Source organism: Agelaius phoeniceus, chromosome 18, assembly GCF_051311805.1.
Source record: "Agelaius phoeniceus isolate bAgePho1 chromosome 18, bAgePho1.hap1, whole genome shotgun sequence".
In the NCBI taxonomy this organism is placed as follows: Eukaryota; Metazoa; Chordata; class Aves; order Passeriformes; family Icteridae; genus Agelaius; species Agelaius phoeniceus.
The window spans coordinates 13902876-13922607 of record NC_135282.1 but is presented as its reverse complement, the minus strand read 5'-3'; the positions used below and the strand labels follow the sequence as shown (position 1 = coordinate 13922607).

Genomic DNA, 19732 nt, shown 5'->3' with positions numbered 1-19732 from the left:
CTCCTGCAGTGCCAGCTGTGGCTCTGCTGGAGCAGGGATCCTGCACAAGGGGGGAGTTTTCCTCTGCAGCTCCAGGGCTGCTGCAGATGGGCCTGGGCTCCCTCTGGCCATGCAGGGCAGCAGAAGCTGCTCCTCTGGCAATGCCCTGGGCAAAGGCTGCTGGGCTGTGCCAGGCTCACATTGGATCCAGGTAGGAATGCTTGGCTCCTGCCCTGGGCAATGCAGCATCTCCCCATGGGATGCTGGAATTGGATCAGCCCTGCAGGGACACTCAGTGGCCATGGACAGCAGAGATCTCCTGCAGGGAGGATTGGCTGGGGGAGAGATAAAGGAAAAACTGCCCCATGGACAGCAGAGAACTGCCCAGCTCTGACAGATGGGGACAGAACACCAGCCCCATTTCCGACCTAAGACCCCTTGTTAGCTCACAGGGTGCTGGGGCACCCTGTCTGCTGTGATTAGTTTGGCAGTGCTTCCCAGTGAGAGGCTGTGTTTAACCCTCCACAGCAGCGAGGGAAACTCTCCCCATTTCCCAGCACATCCTCAGGCTCCCCTCTGCACAGCACATAAATATTTCTGCTCCTGTCTTCCCTGTCTCATTATTAGCAATTTTATCATCTCTGTCTAATAACAGTCCTGCTGACTTGTATTCTTTGATGAATCCTCTGTCTCCTTTCCCAGTGGAAAGTTGCTGGCTGTGGTTATCTGCATCCCAAAGAGCTGGAGCACTGCTGGCAGTGGTGTTTCCCTGTGTCTGTGTTCAAGCCCTGTGCCTGCTCCTGCCCCACTTTCTGGAGCTCGCTCTCAGAGTGTTTTGGTGGAGCAGGTGGCTGTAAATGGGCTGGAACCTCTCAGTCCTGCTCACTGTTTTGCTCATGGAATCATGGAATATCCTGGGCTGGAAGAGACCCACAGGGATCATCCAGTCCCACCGCTGTCCCTGCCCAGAGCCCCAACAATCCCACCCTGTCCATCCCTGGCAGTGCTGCCCAAAGGCTCCTGGAGCTCTGGCAGCCTCGGGGCTGTGCCCATTCCCTGGGCAGCCTGGGCAGTGCCAGCACCCTCTGGGGGCAGAACCTTGCCCTGATCTCAGCCTGAGCTGCCCTGGCACAGCTTCATGCTCTCCATCTCCTCCTGCACTGCTGTAGAGGAGCAGGATGAACTGGACTTCTCAGGAGCAGAGCTGAACCAAGCTGCTTTTGTCCCTGGCAAGCGTCCTGGCTAAGGAGAGGTTGCTCAGCTCTGGGGATCCTGAGCAGTGGTGCTCCCCATGCTTGTCCCCAGCCCCAGGTCTGTGCCCAAGCCACTCTTGGCATTGCTGGGTGTATTCACACAGTGCCTGCCTTTCCCCAGGCTGGCAAGGCAGGACTACAGCTGCACATTCCACTATAGCCTTGCAGGATGAATGTCTGATGGACATGGACAGCCTACTCTGCTGGAGTGTGTTCCTGCCTGTGCCTGGGTGTCCTGGTTTAGGGCAAATTTGGGAGAAAACCTCCAAAAGGGGCCCCTCCAGAAAGCAAACCCACACAGCCCCTGTGCCCAACCGGGTCAGGAAGGATTCCTTGGAGCCAAGTGGAAAGAACCTGTTTATTTAACAGGCACAGCACCCCCCACACACAAAATGAACAATACCAGGTGACACCACTCTGTCACTGCTCTGACAAAGATGACAAATTCAGAAAGTCTCTCTGGGGGTTGGTCGCTCTGTTCTCAGTCCCTCCTGTGCTGGGGCAGCTGCTGCAGCCACAAGGTGCAAACTCTCGGTGTTCCCCAGGTCCCAGTCCGGAGCAGGTTTGAGTAGGTCCAAAAAAGGGAAAGGAGAAACAGTCCAGGGAAAATTTGGGCTGCTTGGCTAAACTAACTAATGAGCAGGAGCAAAAAGCAAGAGCAAGGCAGGAGCAAAGCCGAAGCAAGAGCAAAGGGAAAAGCAAAGCAAAAAGCAAAAGCAGCACCAGGCACTGCCCTGTCTGTGTGTCCCACCAGCCGTGGGGGAGCGGCTGAGAGCAAAACCAAAACAAAACATTCGCTCTGCAGAGCCAGTCTGGAAGGCACAGAACATGATATCCAGCATGAACAGAACACAGGAATGGGGATACAAGCATCAGAACGTCACCCTAGGACACTGAGGTGCAGTGAGATGAGCTTTAATGTGCCTTCCAACCCAAACCATTCCATGATTCCATCATTTTGCGAATGTGCTACAGATGAAGGCGTTGGGTACTGCAGAACTTCTCCCAGCAGCAGGGCAGAGGTGTCCTCTCTGCAGGACTTTGTCAGGAAGGATGAAGCCACTGCAAAACAACATGTTAATTCCTCCCACAGTGCTAGCAAACAACAATTTGTTTGTTAAAATGTATCTTTATTTAATGACAAGTATTTAAGGTCTGATTTACAGAGTAAACCCAACCTGGTCTGTCCCATTCCAGGTACCTTGAAGGAGCACAGGTGCAGCTGGAATGAGGTCTGGGGTCTGCAGCTGGTGGTGGGCAGGGAAGAGCAGGGATCTCCTTGTGGACTAGGACAGCCCATACCACCCATCCCATTGCTCTGAGCTGTGTGTGAGCAGAGGGCCCTCCGTGTGAGGAGGGATGGGAATGTCTTTTTAGCCTCCTCTGCTCTTCAGGATGTGCTGTCACCAAGGTGTGAAAAAACCAGGTCCCACCACAGTGACAAATCAGGGTTTTCTGTCCTTCAGCCCAGTCCCTTCCTTCCTGTCCTGTGTGTAGGAGGCTGAGCCCTCTGTCTGCTTCCACTCCATCACTTCTATATCAATTCCTGAGGTGAAGTGCTATATCATAAGGTTCTTACAGTTGTCCTTACCCCCTGCTAACCTGCACTCCAGATCCCACTGTGCAGGTTTCCCTTTGCTGGGAGTATTTCCTCCTGCCCTCCCTGCTCTGTGATAGGCTCAGAGGGAGTGGGAATGTGAGTCTCTTCCCTGGGAAACCCAAGCCCTCCTCTTGGAACACGAGGGCTGGTAGGATGGCCATGCTTGGGGCAAGGGAACAGTTAAAAAGGATTTTGATTCTGTGCATCTCTTCCCTCCAACAGCACCATTATTTCATACAACTTATTCCTTCCATTGAAACCTTCGAATAATTTCCCTTTATAATCAAACTTTTCTATCCCTAAATCAGTTTTATAACCACCTTATTATACCTTGAAACTCAAAATGAAAAATAACTGTTATAAATAATTGGGCTGTGCTGTGAATACTAAGCACACCCGTGGCTTCCAGAGGATGGGATAACAGGGACGTCCTCTGCCACCCACCCAGGGAAGGGCTTGCTGGCTTAGCTTGTCTTCTTCAGTTCCTAGTGCAGAAGAACTAGGAGAGGGGAGGTGGGGTTCAGTCATTGCCAGGCTCTGGACCTGCCTGGGAGTTAGCAGGAGGCTCTGTGCCACTGCTGTGGGTTGTGTTTGTGAAAATGCAGGGATCCTGGTGTTTGCTCCACTGGGGAGCTGGGGCTGGGCACCCCCATTTGTGCTCAGCTGCACCCAGAGTCCCCACCCCTGAAAGGGGTCAGCCCTGAGCTGAGAGCATCCCTGAGTGCCTCATCAGAGCCCCTGCACTGTCTCTGCCCACAGGATGGCTCCCGAGTGTGGCTGCGGCACTGCTGAGCTGCTGCCCACCCCAGCTCAGCAGTGCCTTCTCCTGCACCGGGGGTATGAAACCTCCAGAGCCTGAGGATCACAGAATCCCACACTGGTGTGGGCTGGAAGGAACCTTACAGCTCACCCAGTGCCACCCCTGCCATGGCAGGGACACCTCCCACTGTCCCAGGCTGCTCCCAGCCCCAATGTCCAGCCTGGCCTTGGGCACTGCCAGGGATCCAGGGGCAGCCCCAGCTGCTCTGGGCCTTTGATTCATCCATCTCAAAACTGACACAAGGTAGACAACAGCTTTTATCCCCCAGCCTCCCCTCTGGACATTGCAGGGATCTGTCTATCTCCAGAGTGGGATGTGCCTCCAGGAGAGCTCCAGCCATCTCCTCATCTTCATGTGTGCGGCAAGAGAAGGAATTTGTTGCTGGCTTGCAGCTTGTGTGATGGTTTTATTGAATAGATTGACAGAGACTAAAGCCAGAGAGATGCATTAGATCATCCCACTTGATTTCCTGTATATCACAACCCATTATATTGCACTGTGTTCATCATGCAGTGCATCCAGTGACTTGGGTTTGACTGAAACACATCTTTCAGGAAGATCTCTTCAGGCTACTTTCAGTGGTGGATAAATGTTTTCCTTGCAAAAAGGTGTCTAATTTATAATTCAAATGTTTCTGGCTTCAGCTCCCAGCTCTTGTTTTGCCTTTTGCATTGCAGTCACAGAGTCTTTATTGCAAGATATTTTCTCCCCCTCAAGGAGTTTAGATGTGATGATGAAGTCACCTCTCACTCTTCTTCTTTAACAGCTAACCAGCTTGAAGCCTTTAAATCTCTGCATGGAAGGTGTTCTTCCTGGCCTTTAAATCAACTTTGTAGCTTTTTTTCTGCACCTCTCTATTCCTCCAACTATTTTTTGGGATTTATTTAAGCAGAGACCTACAGAAATACTGCAATTTGGCAGAAGGTGGTGTTGAACTGAAGAGTGGGGAACAGACCAATCCCAGGCTCTAGAGAATGGCCCGCATTCCTGCCACCCAAACAAGTAATTACAGAGCTGTAAATGAGGTGCAGGCAGCTCCTTTATCCCTGGGCTCCTTCAGCAGCTCCTGGCTGCCAGGGGAGTGGTTGAGCAGGAAGGGGCCAAGGGAGACCAAAGGAACAAAATCCATGCTGGCACCCTCCTCTCTCCTCTTGGGCTCCAGCTGGGGGATGGAGGGGATGCTGCCCTGGAGTTCTGCTGTGATCTCTCTGCTGGAAACTCCCCATGAGGAGCCAGCATGTGAGACCTGTGAGACCTGGACAAATACAGGTCTGGATTTTGATATTCTTTTATTACAAAATTGCATTTTCATTGTCATTTTCCAGGCACATGAATAACTGTCCCTTCTGACCCAGGCATCAAAGGCAGTATTCAAACTGAATTTTGCTGCTGGAGGCACTCCTGTATCTCCTGCTTTCCTCATGCTGCTGCTGAGGTTGGGCTGTTCCTGCAGGTCATGGACCTCCTCAGGATCACCCTCAGGGGATGCAGGTGAAACACAGAGGAAGGCACCACCCAGAAATGCTCACTCAGCATCACTCCCACACTCCAAACCTCAGGGTGGCTGCAGATGGGATGGGTGAAATCAGACTCTGAAGGCTTCCCCTCCATCCCACAGGGAGGTGCTCTTAGGGCCACTGCCCTTAGCCCAGGTCTCATGGGGATCTCCTGACAGGCTGGCAATAATTCTCTTTTAAAAAAAAGCCAAAATTTAGCCAAGGGGCACCTGAATGTCCAGGGGCCAAGTGTTCCTCAGTGTCTGCTGATCCCGAGGCATTGAGTTGGTCTGTTTTCCACCACAGCCGAGGCAGGTACCACAATCATAGTTAGTGAACATGACTTTTTAATTAATGAGGAAAGGAGACAGAACAGGAATGGTAAACAGTGGCTGCAGCCATTTGCTGTGCTGGGAGCTGATAATTGAGATGTGTGGGACAAGAGCATGTGTGCCTGGAGGGTCTTTGTCCTCTGACAGTCAGGGACAAAGCACATCCTTTCCTGAGTTGCTGGTGAGCTCCCCCTTACTCACTTTAGACTATTAAGGGAGCTTAGAGATCGGCATGATAGCCAAATTCAAAGGCTGGAGAATCCTCTTTACATATCTCACATAATCTAAATAGTATCTGCATACGTAAAGCTGATTAATCTCAGTTAAATCCAATGCAACCAAAGAAAGCATTTAAATAAGTTATTTAAAAGAAGTCACTCAAAGGAGTAGTATTGAAACCCACCAAACGGCTGGATACAGAGAGTCCTAAACCCAAATTAAATCCCACTATTTCTCTGTGTTTACGAAGATTAGCACATGTCTTTTCTCAAGGAACACATGGTCTAAGCAAGTTGGTATTTAACAGGAGAAGATGTTAATACCTTCAATTACAACAGCATTTCATTATCCCATTAAATTCATTATGAGAATACATTAACTCCGATTCCTTGCCAGAACGCTGACAGCCTCCTATTGCTCTCAGTGCTGAGGAAATAATGTGCTGTGTGGCATTAAAACCCGGGGGTGTCATGACTCCTTTCCATGTTCCTTGCTTGAGCTGTCTAGCCACTGCTTACCTGAAAAAATTTAACTGTGTGAGCTCAAAGGAACCCGTAATTTCAGTCATCCTTTCCCTGGCTGGATGGTCTGACCTGCCAATGGCTACAGAGCATCTTTGTGTGTGTGGAACAGCACCCTGACGGCTTCTGCTGCTGTGCTGGGAGAACCTCAGAACATCTGCAGTGTTCCCCTCCCTGCTTTGGCCCACTCTCTCAAATGCCCCTGGAGATCATCAGGAACTCAAAGCAGTTGACACTTTACTTTGCCCATGGACAAATCTCTGTTCTATGACTCTTCAGCATGACTACTGTTTTTGAGAAAGGGAAATTTTAGAGAGAATTTTGAAACAGAACGATCATCACTCATTGCAGACATCATTTGGATGTTAGGAAGAAGTTCTTCACAGAAGGGCTGGGCAGGCATTGCAAGGGGCTCCTCAGGGAAGTGGTGGAGTCACCATCCCTGGAGGTGTTTGAGGAAGGATGGATGTGGCACTCAGTGCTGTGGTCTGGTTGCCATGGTGGTGTTGGTCACAGGTTGGGCTCAATCTCAAAGGTCTTTTCCAGCCTAATTTATTCTATAATTATCTTAAGTAACTCCTTGGGTGTGAGTCCTGTCCTGCTATGTTGGTACTGGGCAGCATCACTGTCCCCCTTGGGAGAGCCTGTGACCAGCAGGGGACGGTCACAGGGGGCTGAGGGGCTTTTGCCACCCAAAGGAGTAGCCCAGGTACCACAGGTCTGTGTGCCAGGTGAGGCATCCACAGCTCTGCTTAGATCAGAGCTGGGCCCACTTCTGCTCCATTCTGTACTCTGACAGTGCCTGCCTTGAGATCCAGTTATGACATCAAACGGCCTTGCTACAGTTTTACACCTCCATCTCCCACACGCAGAACAAAAGCAACAGGAGTTATTATATGAGGCTTACATGTGGAAGCAGATCATTTGTAAATAAACACCTCTGAAGGAGCTTATCAAGGAAAAAATACCCAGAAAAGCTTTGACCTTTATGCAGAAACATGAATTTAGATGAAGGAAGGTGTTCAGAGATACATTCTCCAGTTCTAAATGTTCTACTTAACATTTAGGGAATAAAGATGTTAGCATGCTTAGGAAATTGATTCATTTTAATAAGAGTCATTTTTAAGCTGCACAGATTATTCTTGAAAGGGAGGCTTTTTCTTTATTTTTGTGAGCTTGGGTAAAAGTTATTTCACTTTTATGATGTAGTTTACAGCTTCTGGTAAGGATCCCTGGGGTCATCCTTTTTGATCCGAAATAAAGCGCTTCTCTCTTAAAGATGGGCTCTTCTACTCCTGAATGACTGGGAAAGTTTTTCTCTTGCCAGTACAGTGCTACTCAGGTGTTTGAGAAGTATCTTGCTTTTAAGAGGACAATCATGTAATTGTTTCTTTCTGACCCAAAATTCCTTGGGATGTGATTAGTCCTGTGTGTACTTTCACAATGTGCAATTACAGAGCCAGATAAAAAATTCTGCAGAAGGCACAATCCGAGTGACAGTGCTCCATGGTCTGCTTCACTATGGCACAAAGGCAGTGGGATGAGGAGGGAGGGCAGCAAAGCTGAGCCCTGGCTGGGTACAGAGGGAGCACAGAGAGCTGTAGAGCCCAAAGGTGAGCCAGGTGTGCTGGGGCACATCTGCATCTTCACCCCTTGAAGAGCCTTGTCCCTGCCCTAGCCCCAGCAGAGTCTCACTGTGGGACAGTGCCAAGCCCACATTCCCCTCCAGAGGTTTCCTGTAAGGTTTATTTTTATCCCAGCCCTGCCACCACCCAGGTCTGTCTGAGCCCTTGTCACCCTGTCCTGCCCATGGGGTGACACCAGTGACCATCCTGTCACTGATGCCCCATGGGGTGACACCAGTGGCTGTCACCTCCTCTGACTGTGGCTCTGGCTCCCAGTGCCCTCCTGGGGCTGAAGGGTTATTGAGCCCTCCAGGAGCTGCTGCATCACCTCCTCCTGACATGGGAGGAACAAGGGGGTGCTGCACCTTTGGCACTGTCCTCAAATCCTGCCAGCTTGAGGTCTGGGCCAAGGCTGGCCGTGCAGGGCCAGGGGCACAAGGACCATTCCACATGCTGGCACTGGTGGATGGGGAGGGCCCCACTCCTGCTGCCAGGGCCCCCCAAACCGTGCTTTCCTCATGTGTCACCTCAGTCCCCTCCAGCACCACCCCTTCCCTGTGAGTGCAGCTGCACAGGGTGTGTTGCTCACCACTGACCATCCCAGTGGCCACAGGGGGGTTTCAGGCTCTCAGCTCATTTCTGCACAGCCTGAGAAAACCCCTTCTCCTTCCCACCACTCCTGGCAGGCTGTTCCTGCTGCCAGCAGGCAACAACACACCTGCAGATGTCACTTACAGACACGTGAAGCCACCAGCTGAGTTGAGACCAGCTGTGGGACCTCTTGGCTCTGCAGCCTTGGTCATCCTTGACAGGACACAGGGAATGGCTCCCACTGCCAGAGGGCAGGGATGGATGGGATATTGGGAATCAGGAATTGTTCCCTGGCAGGGTGGGCAGGCCCTGGCACAGGTGCCCAGAGCAGCTGGGGCTGCCCCTGTATCCCTGGCAGTGCCCAAGGCCAGGCTGGACATTGGGGGTGGGAGCAGCCTGGGACAGTGGGAGGTGTCCCTGCCATGGCAGGGGTGGCACTGGATGGGCTTTAAGGTCCATTCCAACCCAACCCAACCATTCTGGAATTCCACAACTCTGTGGTCCCTGAACTCTGAACTCTGTCCTGCCCTGGCTGGTTATTTCCTCCCTGCTTTAATTACCTGCAGTTCATCCCTTTCTCTGTGCACCCCAGCTCTGTTCTGTCTAGGCCTCCAGGTGTTTGTGAGTGAGAGCCTGGCATGAGGTGTGTGCTGCCAGCAGAGATGTGCTGCTCCTGAGGGCCTTGCCTTGGCTTCCCATGGGATCAGGAAAAGCCAACACCCTGATGAAGCCAGTGGCATGAAAGATTCCAGAGATAAGTGTGGATTTTCCCTGTTCCTCTTGGACTTCCCTGTTGTGCTCTCAACTTCTAGAGGATGCTGTGGGGCATTTCTCATAACTTCACAGCTCATTGCTGCCGTGCCTGCCAAGGTGATTGCTCCTTCAAGGTGTGACAACACTTCCATCTATTTCTCCCTGCAGGTCTCAGTTTCCTGCCTGGTGCCACTGTCAGGTGCCACTGCCAGGTGCCACATGCCTGTCTGGGGGAATCTGGGCTGGCTCCTCAGGGACTGGGCAGCAGAAGGTGGGTGACTGGGCTGACCCAAAAGCTGCTGACCCAAAGTGAGCAGCCTGTGCAGAGACAGAGCTTCCCTCAGCCCTTGGGACAAGTGAGCAGGTGAATGGAAGGTGTATTTTCCATCAAAACCCCCAAAGGTAACACATGTGCCCGGCCCGTTGGCCTGGCAGTGAGGGCTGTACACCTTTGCTGTGGTGGGGTAGCTGTGCTTGGTCAGCAGAGAGCTGAGGTGCCATGGGGTGTCCCACAGCCCCAGCTCCCCATGGAAAGCCCCACTGCATCCCCTGCCAGCACTGAGGGGCTCAGGCAGGATGGGATCCTCCTTCCTGGATCTCCACTTCCCACACAGGCACTCAGAGCAGGCAGAGGGCTCTGCAGCAGCGGGGAGCAGTGTCAGGGCTGGTGCCCTCGCTGGTGTCTGAGGTGAGGGGCACATGGGGAGCAGAGCAGAGCAACCATGGCCGTGGCAGCGTGGGGCCCGATGAGCCGGAGTGAGCAAGGGCTGGGGGACACAGACCTGGCACGAGGCTGAGGGGACTGACTGGGTCAGCAGGAATGGCTGAGAGGACTGACTGGGATCAGAAGGAATGGCTGGTGAAAGGTTTATGTGAAGGGACCAGCATGATGGGCTGGGCTGCAGAAGGTGAGGCAGGAGGGACATGAGTACTTGGAGCAGGGGCAGGGGCCTGGGAAATGGGATGCAGGGGGCACTAGGGCTGTGCAGGAGGGAGCTGAGGGGAGAGGGCAGGTGTAGGCCTGACTAACCCTGAGGGTACTGCTCTCCACAGACCCTGTGCCCTCTGCCCATCCATCCCCTGGGCCATCTCTGCCCTGCAGAGCTCCCACCCTGGGTCTGCCGGCACACCCAGACCCTCTGCACCTCCCAAAGAAAGGTCCCTCACAGGTTCTGCCATGGCTCTTGTCCCCACAGCCCCTCCAAGCACTGAGACTTGTTCATGCCTGGTGCCACAGAGGCACTGTCTGCACTGAGCCCAAAGCACCTGCACCCCAAGGCTCTTGAGGGGGACCAGGAGGTGACAACACCCATGTCCTGATGTGTTCCAAGTGTCTGAAATTAGGCAAAAGGTGGGATTTATGCTGCACAATCAGCAGAGTAGATAAAAGCCTCTGACATTTTTTAAATAGGGGTGCTAGGGACACCTCAGCAGCTCTAAGATGGTTCTGCAGTTTTGTGTAAATGCCTCATCAAAGTGGTAATGTATTCTAATTATTAGCAGAGCCCTGGCTGCCTCATGAACCCGTAATATTTTGTGACATGTGACATTACAATGAAAATGTATGAATAACAATTTTTCATTTAAATTACCAGCTGTATGATCAAGTTTTTTGTAGTATTATGAGGTTTGGGGTAAATACTCTATAAATATGTAAATAACTTGTGATGCTGCTGCTTTGGGTAATTGCAGGAGGACACGGCTTGTGGTACAGATGAATCAAGAGTGGAGCACTCTGAGTTTCTGTTTCTTTTGGGTACATGGCTGGGGCTGCCTGATTTTTGCATTTGCTCCCCAGGGTGTGGGATTCTGTGGTATTTGCTGGGTCCCCAAGATGAAAGAGGAAATGATGAATCTGACTCCATGTTCTTAGAAGGCTAATTTATTATTATATTATATTATATTATATTATATTATATTATATTATATTATATTTAAAAATACTATACTAAAACTATACTAAAGAATAGAGAAAGGGTATAGACAGAAGGCTTAACAAGATACTAATGAAAACTTGTGACCCTGGCCAGAGTCCTGATACAGCTGGACTGTGATTTGTCATTAAGTCAAAACAATTCACATGTTGGATAAACAATCTCCAAACCACATTCCAAAGCAGCAAAACATGGAGAAGCAAATGAGAAAATTATTGTTTTCCTTTTTCTCTGAGGCTTCTCAGCTTCCCAGGAGAAGAAATCCTGGCGAAGGGATTTTTCCAAAAAATGTGACAGTGACAGGGTTCCACCTTTGGCAGGCACGTGAAACCCCTGCTCAGGTGCTGCACCCTTTGCAGCCACTTTTCCCACCCACCTGGGGATCTCTCTGTGCCACCTGGATTGCAGAGCTGTGCTGCCTGTTATGGGAATCTTCCTGGGGATTCATCACAGACTGGGGATTACTGGGTCCATCCCTGCTGTTTTTGTGAGATGAAATCTTCTGAAGAAACTCTTCTTGCTCCTTCCCTAGTCAGCATGGCCTTGGGGCTGATTTCCCTCACCCAGAGGAGACCCACTGAGCCCAAAGAAAAGCTGTGAGCACAAATCCAAAAATTTTTCACATCAGCTAAAAATCAAGATATTTTCCCTTGGGAAAAAAAAAAATATTAATTTGGTTTAGCTTTTTGTTTATTTGTTTTCCTAATTTGCTTTCTAAATCTTTATCCAGTTCAAAATCAGGCAGAATGGGTAAGCAGGTGTGCAGATTCAAAAGCTCCTATTTCCACTACTTTTTCCCATTTGGGTTTGATCCTGAAATTCTCCCTACTCATGCTGTGCCATAGCCACTTTGGCCCTCCAAGCCCAAGAGGTTGCAGGCAGGGATACAAATGCTGGGCCAGCAAGCCTGGACATCATCCACATTTTCTGTGGCTCCAGCTGGTACTTCCATGGGGATAAGGCATCACCTGGAGCTGCTGAGGTGCAGGGAGGAGCTACAGACACAGGGCTGGACATACTGACCCCCAATGGGTCCCTTCGGCCATCCCCTGAGTGAGGACCCTCTTCTCTTCACACCTTCACATGGCTCCTGATCCATCCATCCCTTCTGTGGCCCACCCCTGGCTCTCCCTGCTTGGAGCAGTTGATCTCTGGACACACATGCAGGGTGCCCTGGGACAGGAAGCTCCAGTCTCCTCCTTGCCTGGGAACAGGAGCAATGCTCCAGGTCTGCTGGAGAGCAGGAAGCCTGGCCAGTGGTTCCTGGGATGTCCTTCTCCCCCACCTGGAGAGGGAAACTGCCCTTGTGTGGACCTGTGGGAGGAGGTGAAATGTGCTGTTCTGAGTCAATTTTTACAGTGGAAATACTGGAGAGGAACTTGAGAATTAAAACATGAGAGAACAAAGTGTGTCTGCACCAGGGAGAGGTGAAAACAGTAGCACTTTCATTATGAAAATGGTATTTCTGGAAGAAAACCAGCAGGAGTGCAATCTCCTGGAGTGCCTGGGGTCAGCGTGAGAGTGCTGAGAGACTTCCCAGAGTAGTGATGGGCCAGAGGGGGAGAGGAGGGATTAAGAGACCCCCAGCAGCATCAGCCTGCCCATCATCACCAGCACCCTGCTGGGAGCCCTGCCCAGCCTCCAGGGCTGAGCCAGCCTGGTGCCTGCTCTGCCAGCTGGGAGGAGAGCATCTCCCCGGGCAGGAGCTGCTCAGGGGCACCCAGAGCCCAGCCTGGGACTCGGCAGCTCCCAGATCAGTGGTCAGGGAGCTCCTGCACTGCTGAGCAGAGCCAGGGGCTCTCAGGGTGTACCTGTGTGTGCATCCATGTCCCAGGCAGCTGGAGGACATTGCAGCACTGCCGTGCTGCTGCAGGTCCTGCAGATGCTCTTGAGGTCACCTCATGCCCTTGCTGCTGTGGCCTCTGCTGCCTGCAGGACCTGGGGGCACCCTGGGGCTGCTTCGTCACCCTGAACAAGGATGCTGGGATGTTCCCTGGTCCCCTGGCACCTCCCTGTGCCCAGGCTGTGACACCTGGCCACTCTTGTGCTGCATCCCCTCTGCTAGAGACACGGTCACTTTGGGCAGACACTGTCCCCTCTCGTCCCCAGGCCCCTGTCTGGGCCCTGCCAGAGGTGCCCAAGGCACACTGGCCAGAGGGATGAGCTCCCGGGGAAGGGGCTGCACGACAGGAGCAGAATGCCCAGGGCTGTCCTCAGGCTCTCCTTGCATGAGCTGTGCCGAGGAATTGCAATGCCCTCAGGGCCCACGGCTGCCCGCAGAGGCTGAGGGACAGGGGATGGCCCCTCCCCGAGCCGACAGCAGGTCATTGTCACCTGCCATAGGAGCAGAGGTTGCTGTGTGGAGCAGAGCTGATGAGCAGGTGTGGAGTGGGGGTTCCGGGGGATGGTGGGGAATGGTGGGGAGCCCTCACCTCTGCCAGCCCATGTTCCCTGGCATGAACCCACAAAATGAGGCACAGTGATCTGCTGGGGCCCTGGGACCAGCTGGGCCTGGGGGACTGTAGCCACATTTCTCTTCACAGAGAAAAGCAAGGCACAATTCTTCCTAAGAATATTTCTGGGTTTCACATTCTCTGAACCTCAGAGAAAGGAAAAACACTTCTTATCATTTGCTGTGCCTGTGTTTGTGCCACAGTAGAATGCAATATGGAGATTGTTTACCCACAGTGATGGTGTTTTGTTTCCTTGGCCTCTGAGGGCCAGGTGTGTGTGTGTGTGTGTGTCAGGACTGTCAGTGACAGTCACGAGACTCAGCAGTTCAGTGCAGTTGTGTGCAGGGTTGAGTGCTTGGCAGATTCAGTTTAGATGTAAGGTAACATAGTGTAATATAATATAGAAAAATATAGTATAATAAAGTAATTAATTAGCCTTCTGATATCAGTGGAGTCAGATGCATCATCTCTCCCCCTTGTCAGGGCTCCCTGTGAATTTGACAGGGGACCCCAAGGGGACAGAGGGAACACAGGGGACAGGGGCTGTGGCAGTGATGCTGTGCCCGTGTCAGGGCTGGCAGGGGCAGGTGCTGCACAGGGAGTACAACCAGCTCCCACCACTCCTGTCAAGTGAAGAGAGAAGGACTAAGCACTGATTAATTATTTAGATTAGAGCAATTCAAAGGGGATTAAAATATGCCTGGAAAATGGTGATTTGACAAGTGTATGGGGGGGTCACAGTGCTGTCACCAAGCTCCCCGTGTCTGGCTGGCCCAAGAGAGAGCTTCCTTGGGGCTGGGGAGGCTGAGGGGGGCCACAGCCCCTTCTTCTCACTGGGAGCAGCAAACAGTATAGGTTTTCCTTTTTCTCTGCCTGAGCTCTGTAAGCAGCTCAGAGTGTGACTGGAAAAGCAATGGAGCTGGGAGAGGGAATCCCACCATCGCACAGCCTCAAGAGAGGGAATATTTGATGAAACTGAGTCCTGTGAAGAGAAAGCAGAGGCTGTTACCATCACAGACACTTCAGCACAGATGCCACAGAAGAAAGAAGCCAGGCTTTGTAAAGAGCCTTTGTATTATTTCCTGCCTCTCCAGCTTCACTGAAGTGAAAATGAGGCATTTTTTTAAGAGCGAGGAGAAAAAAAATGAAAAGAAAGGCAGGAGAACAACTTTTTGTCTCTGCTGAAAGCTTGATGCTGTGCTTTAACTCTTCCCTGAGCTCGTCTGCCACAGACAGGCTCCTTGCAGGCTCTCTGGGCTTCAGTAGAAAATGGATTTTCTTTAGCAGGCCCTGGTGAGTCACTTCTCTGAGCAGATATATCTGCTGGGCTGGGGAGGGGAGCTCTTCTCAGCCGGGCTGGAACCAGCAGCGAGTGGCTGCAGAGGAAAGAGGCCAAGTGCCATGGTTCACTGGGTCCCTGCAGGCCAGGGAAGAGCGGCTGGCCGTTCTTCAGCCCCACCTGTGTGCTACCAGGTGCCCCCTCCTCCCCTTATTCCAGGCATTGCTCTGACTCCCTTTCACCGGCTATGGCTGGGTCCAAAGCCTCTGCTGTGCCAAGAGCTCAGCTCCTCTTGGCATTAAGAACTTTCTAAGTTTGAGCCAAGGGTTTTGTTCCCCTTGCAGCCATCATGGATGAATGAAGAGCTCCATTCTCTCCTTTGTTTTATTTCCTCCAGAGCAGGAGCACAGTGGCTTTGTGCAGGGCAGGGAAGAACAGGAGGAGGGAGCAGAGCAGCCCAGCTGCAGGACACAGCATGGAGAAGGCCTTGTGCATCCACACTCCTGCCTCTGCTCCCAGGGAACTGCCTGCCCTGAAAGGGCTCAGATCTGCCCTGGTACCCCTGGATAAGCTGTACCTGCACATTGACACCAGTGAAAAAATCCCTAAAATATTGCTTTTTTACCTGGGTTTTCTAATAGGAGCTGCAGGAGGGACCAGATGCTGATAATTGGTGTGGTGGGTGAGGAAGATCACTGAAATCCTGCTGGCACATTCTGGACTGGGGAAGATGGGGAAGCCGGGGAAGCCTCTATATTCTGGATCCAATCTGTTCTGGCTCATCCCCTGTGTGTTTAGGTTGTGGTGCTTCCCATGGCAGGAGATGGCACATGCTCCCTTCTCTTGCAGGTTTGCCTGACCAGACTGGGATAAGGATTTTCTCCTTTACCTCTGGTTGCTGAGAGACAGCCACAGCTCTGATATGGTGAGAAGGTGAGGCACAACTGCCTAAAGGATTCCACTCTGACCTACAAATAATGCAGGACACTCCAGGCTGGAACTGCTACAATTCATAGGGCCATGAGATTAAAGAATGTTTGAGAAGAAAACCCTGAAGTCCCATAAACTTCATACATTTCTATTTGTTGTACAATATTCTACAGTTTCTACATACATATTTCTCCATATCTACATACATATGGTACAAGGGGGAATGGCTTCACACTGACAGAGGAGAGGTTTACTTTTGATATTAGGAGAAAATTCTTTACTAGAAGAGTGTTTGAGCCCTGGCAAAGGTTGCTAAGAGAAGCCGTGGCTGCCCCATCCTGAAAGTGTCCAAGGCCAGGTGGGATGGGGTTGGTTACTCCAAGGGGAGGTGTCCCTGCCCATGGCAGGGATCTGGAAGGTCCCTTCCAAGCCAAACCATTCTATGATTCCATGACACCTACACATATTCTACACTTCCTCCTGAGGTCAAACTGGTATGTGAGAGGAGAAGAAATGTGTGGCTGGACTTGTCCTCCCCATGTCAGCATTCAGGGAGCACTGAGAAGAGTCTGCAGCAGTCCACAGGCTGCAAATTGCTCATAAAATCATGTTTAAACTGTCCAGCCAGCAACGCCCTCGCCAGAAGGCAGGAGGGCCTGTGAACCTGCTGAGAAGACTGTGCTGGGTGAGTTGGCCATACCCATTTTTTCCCCTGAGATTGTTACTTTCAATGCTTGTAGCTTTCAAAAGCTTCCCTGGAAACCTCCAAGGCCAGGTCAGATGGGCTCTGAGTGACCTGGTCTAGCTGAAGATATCCTTGCTCATTGCAAGAGGGGGGGGAGGGGTCCAAGTGGCCTCTAAGGGTCCCTTCCAACCCAAAATATGATTTGACAAAGAGATCTTTAAATAAACCATACTGTCGAGCTCCCATTCCAGACACATCTGAATCTTAGGCAGTTCCCTGTGAATCTTCTAAATCATAAAGATTATACAGATGTAAATTAAACTGTCCTGAAGGCATCTGGCAGAATGCTAATGGGGGAACTGTTCTCCTTGCTTGCTTGTCAGTGACAGAGATGGACTGAAATTAACCGTTTTCAACCACCTTCCAGACAGGGAGAGGGAACAAGGTCACTGGGACCTTTGGGAGCTCAGAGGATGTGGTTCCTCCATCCCCTCAGTGCTTTTCTGTGGAGCAGAGCTCCTGCTGACCTCTCAGACCAACACTCACCACGGAAGGACAGACGTGACCCTGTAAGTGACACTGCAGGAGTCATTCAGTAGCGACCTCTGCTTTTTGCTTTTTTTACTCTCTAGCTGGAGTAGGGCTGAAATTTATTGAAAACTGTCCTGGTTTCAGCCAGGACCCTTCTGTTGTTTGATATGACCTTGGGTCGTTGCCAGGATGGAGCAAAGGACTCTCTTGGGCTTCTGAGAAGAAGGAAATATCTTCCAGTCAAAAAACATGGGAGGGGGAAAGCCTTTGGCCTTTGTTCATTGTCTCAGGGTCTGTGGTAAGCATTTTGGCATGTGAATCACTCTCTCTTTAATAGACACTTTTTTAAAAAATATTGTTGCTGTTACTGGGTTTTTTTTCCTTATATCATTGCTGTTTCCAGTAAATTGTTCTTGTCTCAAACTGTGATCTTTGCCTTTTGTGCCTCCAATTTCCAGCTCCATCCCCCTGCAGAGGAAAGGAGGGAAAATGGGACGGGCAGTGAGTGAGCAGTGCATGGTGACATGTGCTGAGGAGGCCCCACCCATATAATCAGCTACCTGAAAATGAAAAGCAGTGTGCTCTCTTCACTGACAGTTCCTGCCTTATTGCAGGGATGCATTGAACATGGGAAGGTGCTGTATGGGGCCCTACACGGCAAGTGGCACAAGGTGGATCAAATCAGGTGCAGAGTTGAAGAGGCTGGAACAGCCACCCCCTGCTCAGCTCTGTGTGGTTGAGAGAGGGATTTTAGCAGAGTAATGGAATCACAGAATCACAGAATATCCTGAGCTGGAGGGACCCACAGGATGATCGAGTCCCACCCCTGTCCCTGCCCAGACCCCCAACAATCCCACCCTGTCCATCCCTGGCAGTGCTGCCCAAAGGCTCCTGGAGCTCTGGCAGCCTCGGGGCTGTGCCCATTCCCTGGGCAGCCTGGGCAGTGCCAGCACCCTCTGGGGGCAGAACCTTGCCCTGATCTCAGCCTGAGCTGCCCTGGCCCAGCCCCAGCCATGCCCTGGGTGCTGTCCCTGTCTCAGGGCAGAGATGGGAGCTGCCCTCGGGAGGAGCTGCAGATACCTGTGAGGTCTGAGCTTGATCCCCTCTTCTCCAGCTGGACAAACCAAGCACTCCTCAGCTGCTCCTCCTATGGCTTCACCTTGAGATCCTTCACCAAATAATAACCTGAGCTGGAAGGGACTCACGGGGTTCTCAGAGTCCAAGTCCATTCCAGCAGAGCTGGGTGAAGACTTGTCTCCTTGGCTCCTCTGTAACAGGATCTGCACTCATCCCTGCCCAGTGGAGCTGGTGTTACTCCCACAGACTTTGCTCTTTGTCACTTGGATCCCATGACCATTTATTTGACTGCAATTTCACAGCATATGGGCAAGCTCAGCTGCAGAACTAACATCTCCAGCACCAAGCTGCTGCCTGTGTGGGGACAGACAACTACATTTATATGGAAGCTGACCCTGAGTGATGAATTGAGGGATGAAAATTGAATTAGGAAAAAAAAAATCAGCTTTTACTGCTGTTGAGCAAAAACCAGAGGAGCAGCAGCAATCATGAGCAGCTGCGTCAACCCTTCCACAAGCATCCCAAGGTACATTCCATTTGCAGAGCTCACTGTCAGCCCTGGTGTTTTGTGTCAATGAGACCTCTGGGGTTAAGCATAGGCTGAAGAGCTGTGTGGAGTGGCACATGCAGCAGGGGAACTCAGATCCTGCAGCCTCATGTCACAGAGCCCGTTATGTGTTTTATGGACATGTTTCCTGTGCCTCTGCTCCATGCCAGAGCTGAGAAAACTGATCCTGTGGCAAGGATGCTCTTGGCCAGCCTTCAGAGACCACGAGGCAGCGTGGAAGTCATATCTGCAGAGACAGATGGGGTTTAAAATTGAACTGCAACATAAAATTCTACTGTGAGCTATCATATCTGTGGTCTTTTATCATGACATCTCTCTGTCAAATGCATTGCTATTGTTTAATATCAATCACATCAATGAATACAAGTTTTATATATATTTATACAAAATTTCAATTTCTGCTTACATTGCCTGGGTGTTAGAAATCACATTACTTGCAATAGCAGCCTTGCTTTTTCCTGTAGGAGAACTATCAATAGTTTGATGTATTTTTATGTGGATCACTTTCTCAGTGAAAACATTTGTAAATCTTTATTCCCATAGTCTATCCACTTCAGAGTGCTGCAGTCATAAACTACTGTGGCGAGGATGAACTTGGCTTGATCCTGCAGGGGCAAGCACGTGGCTGTAATCACCTCCCACCCTGCAAACCTCCTTAGGTCAGGAAGAAGAGAGCACCAATGGGCTGGGAGAAAGGGTGAAAAAGTGGGAAGTGAGGGGCTGCTTCTGTTTAAGCTGTTGTTGTTGTTCTTCTTCTTCTTCTTGACCATTGTTACTATTTTCAGTATTGGTTGTTTGCATTTTATGTTCTCTGGAATTGTTCTTGGTGCTTGTTCTGTGGACTTGATGCAAGACACACATCCAGATCCTCTGTATACCTGTGGTCCTCCTCCAAGGATGGCCCAGGTTTCCCTGTGCATGGATGGTCTGTCAAGAGTGAATTCTACTGAGTGCCCCAGAGGCTGCTCGATGTCAAATATGCCTTGTTGTCCTCCTGAAACAGCCTAACTGTGCCCAGAGCTCCAGGAGGGGGAGAGAAAAACGTTTGGGATTCCCAGGAGCTGCAGTTCATGCCTATTCATCAGC

General features: G+C 51.1%; 1 long non-coding RNA gene across 1 annotated transcript; it reads left to right on the top strand.

Moving 5' to 3' along the window:
* The first annotated feature begins 14798 nt into the window (after nucleotides 1-14798).
* On the top strand, nucleotides 14799-17361 carry LOC143695464 (uncharacterized). The gene is made up of 4 exons (XR_013184672.1): nucleotides 14799-14869; nucleotides 15705-16470; nucleotides 16898-17039; nucleotides 17146-17361. It is a non-coding gene; the product is annotated as an uncharacterized LOC143695464 (long non-coding RNA).
* Nucleotides 17362-19732: the final 2371 nt, after the last annotated feature.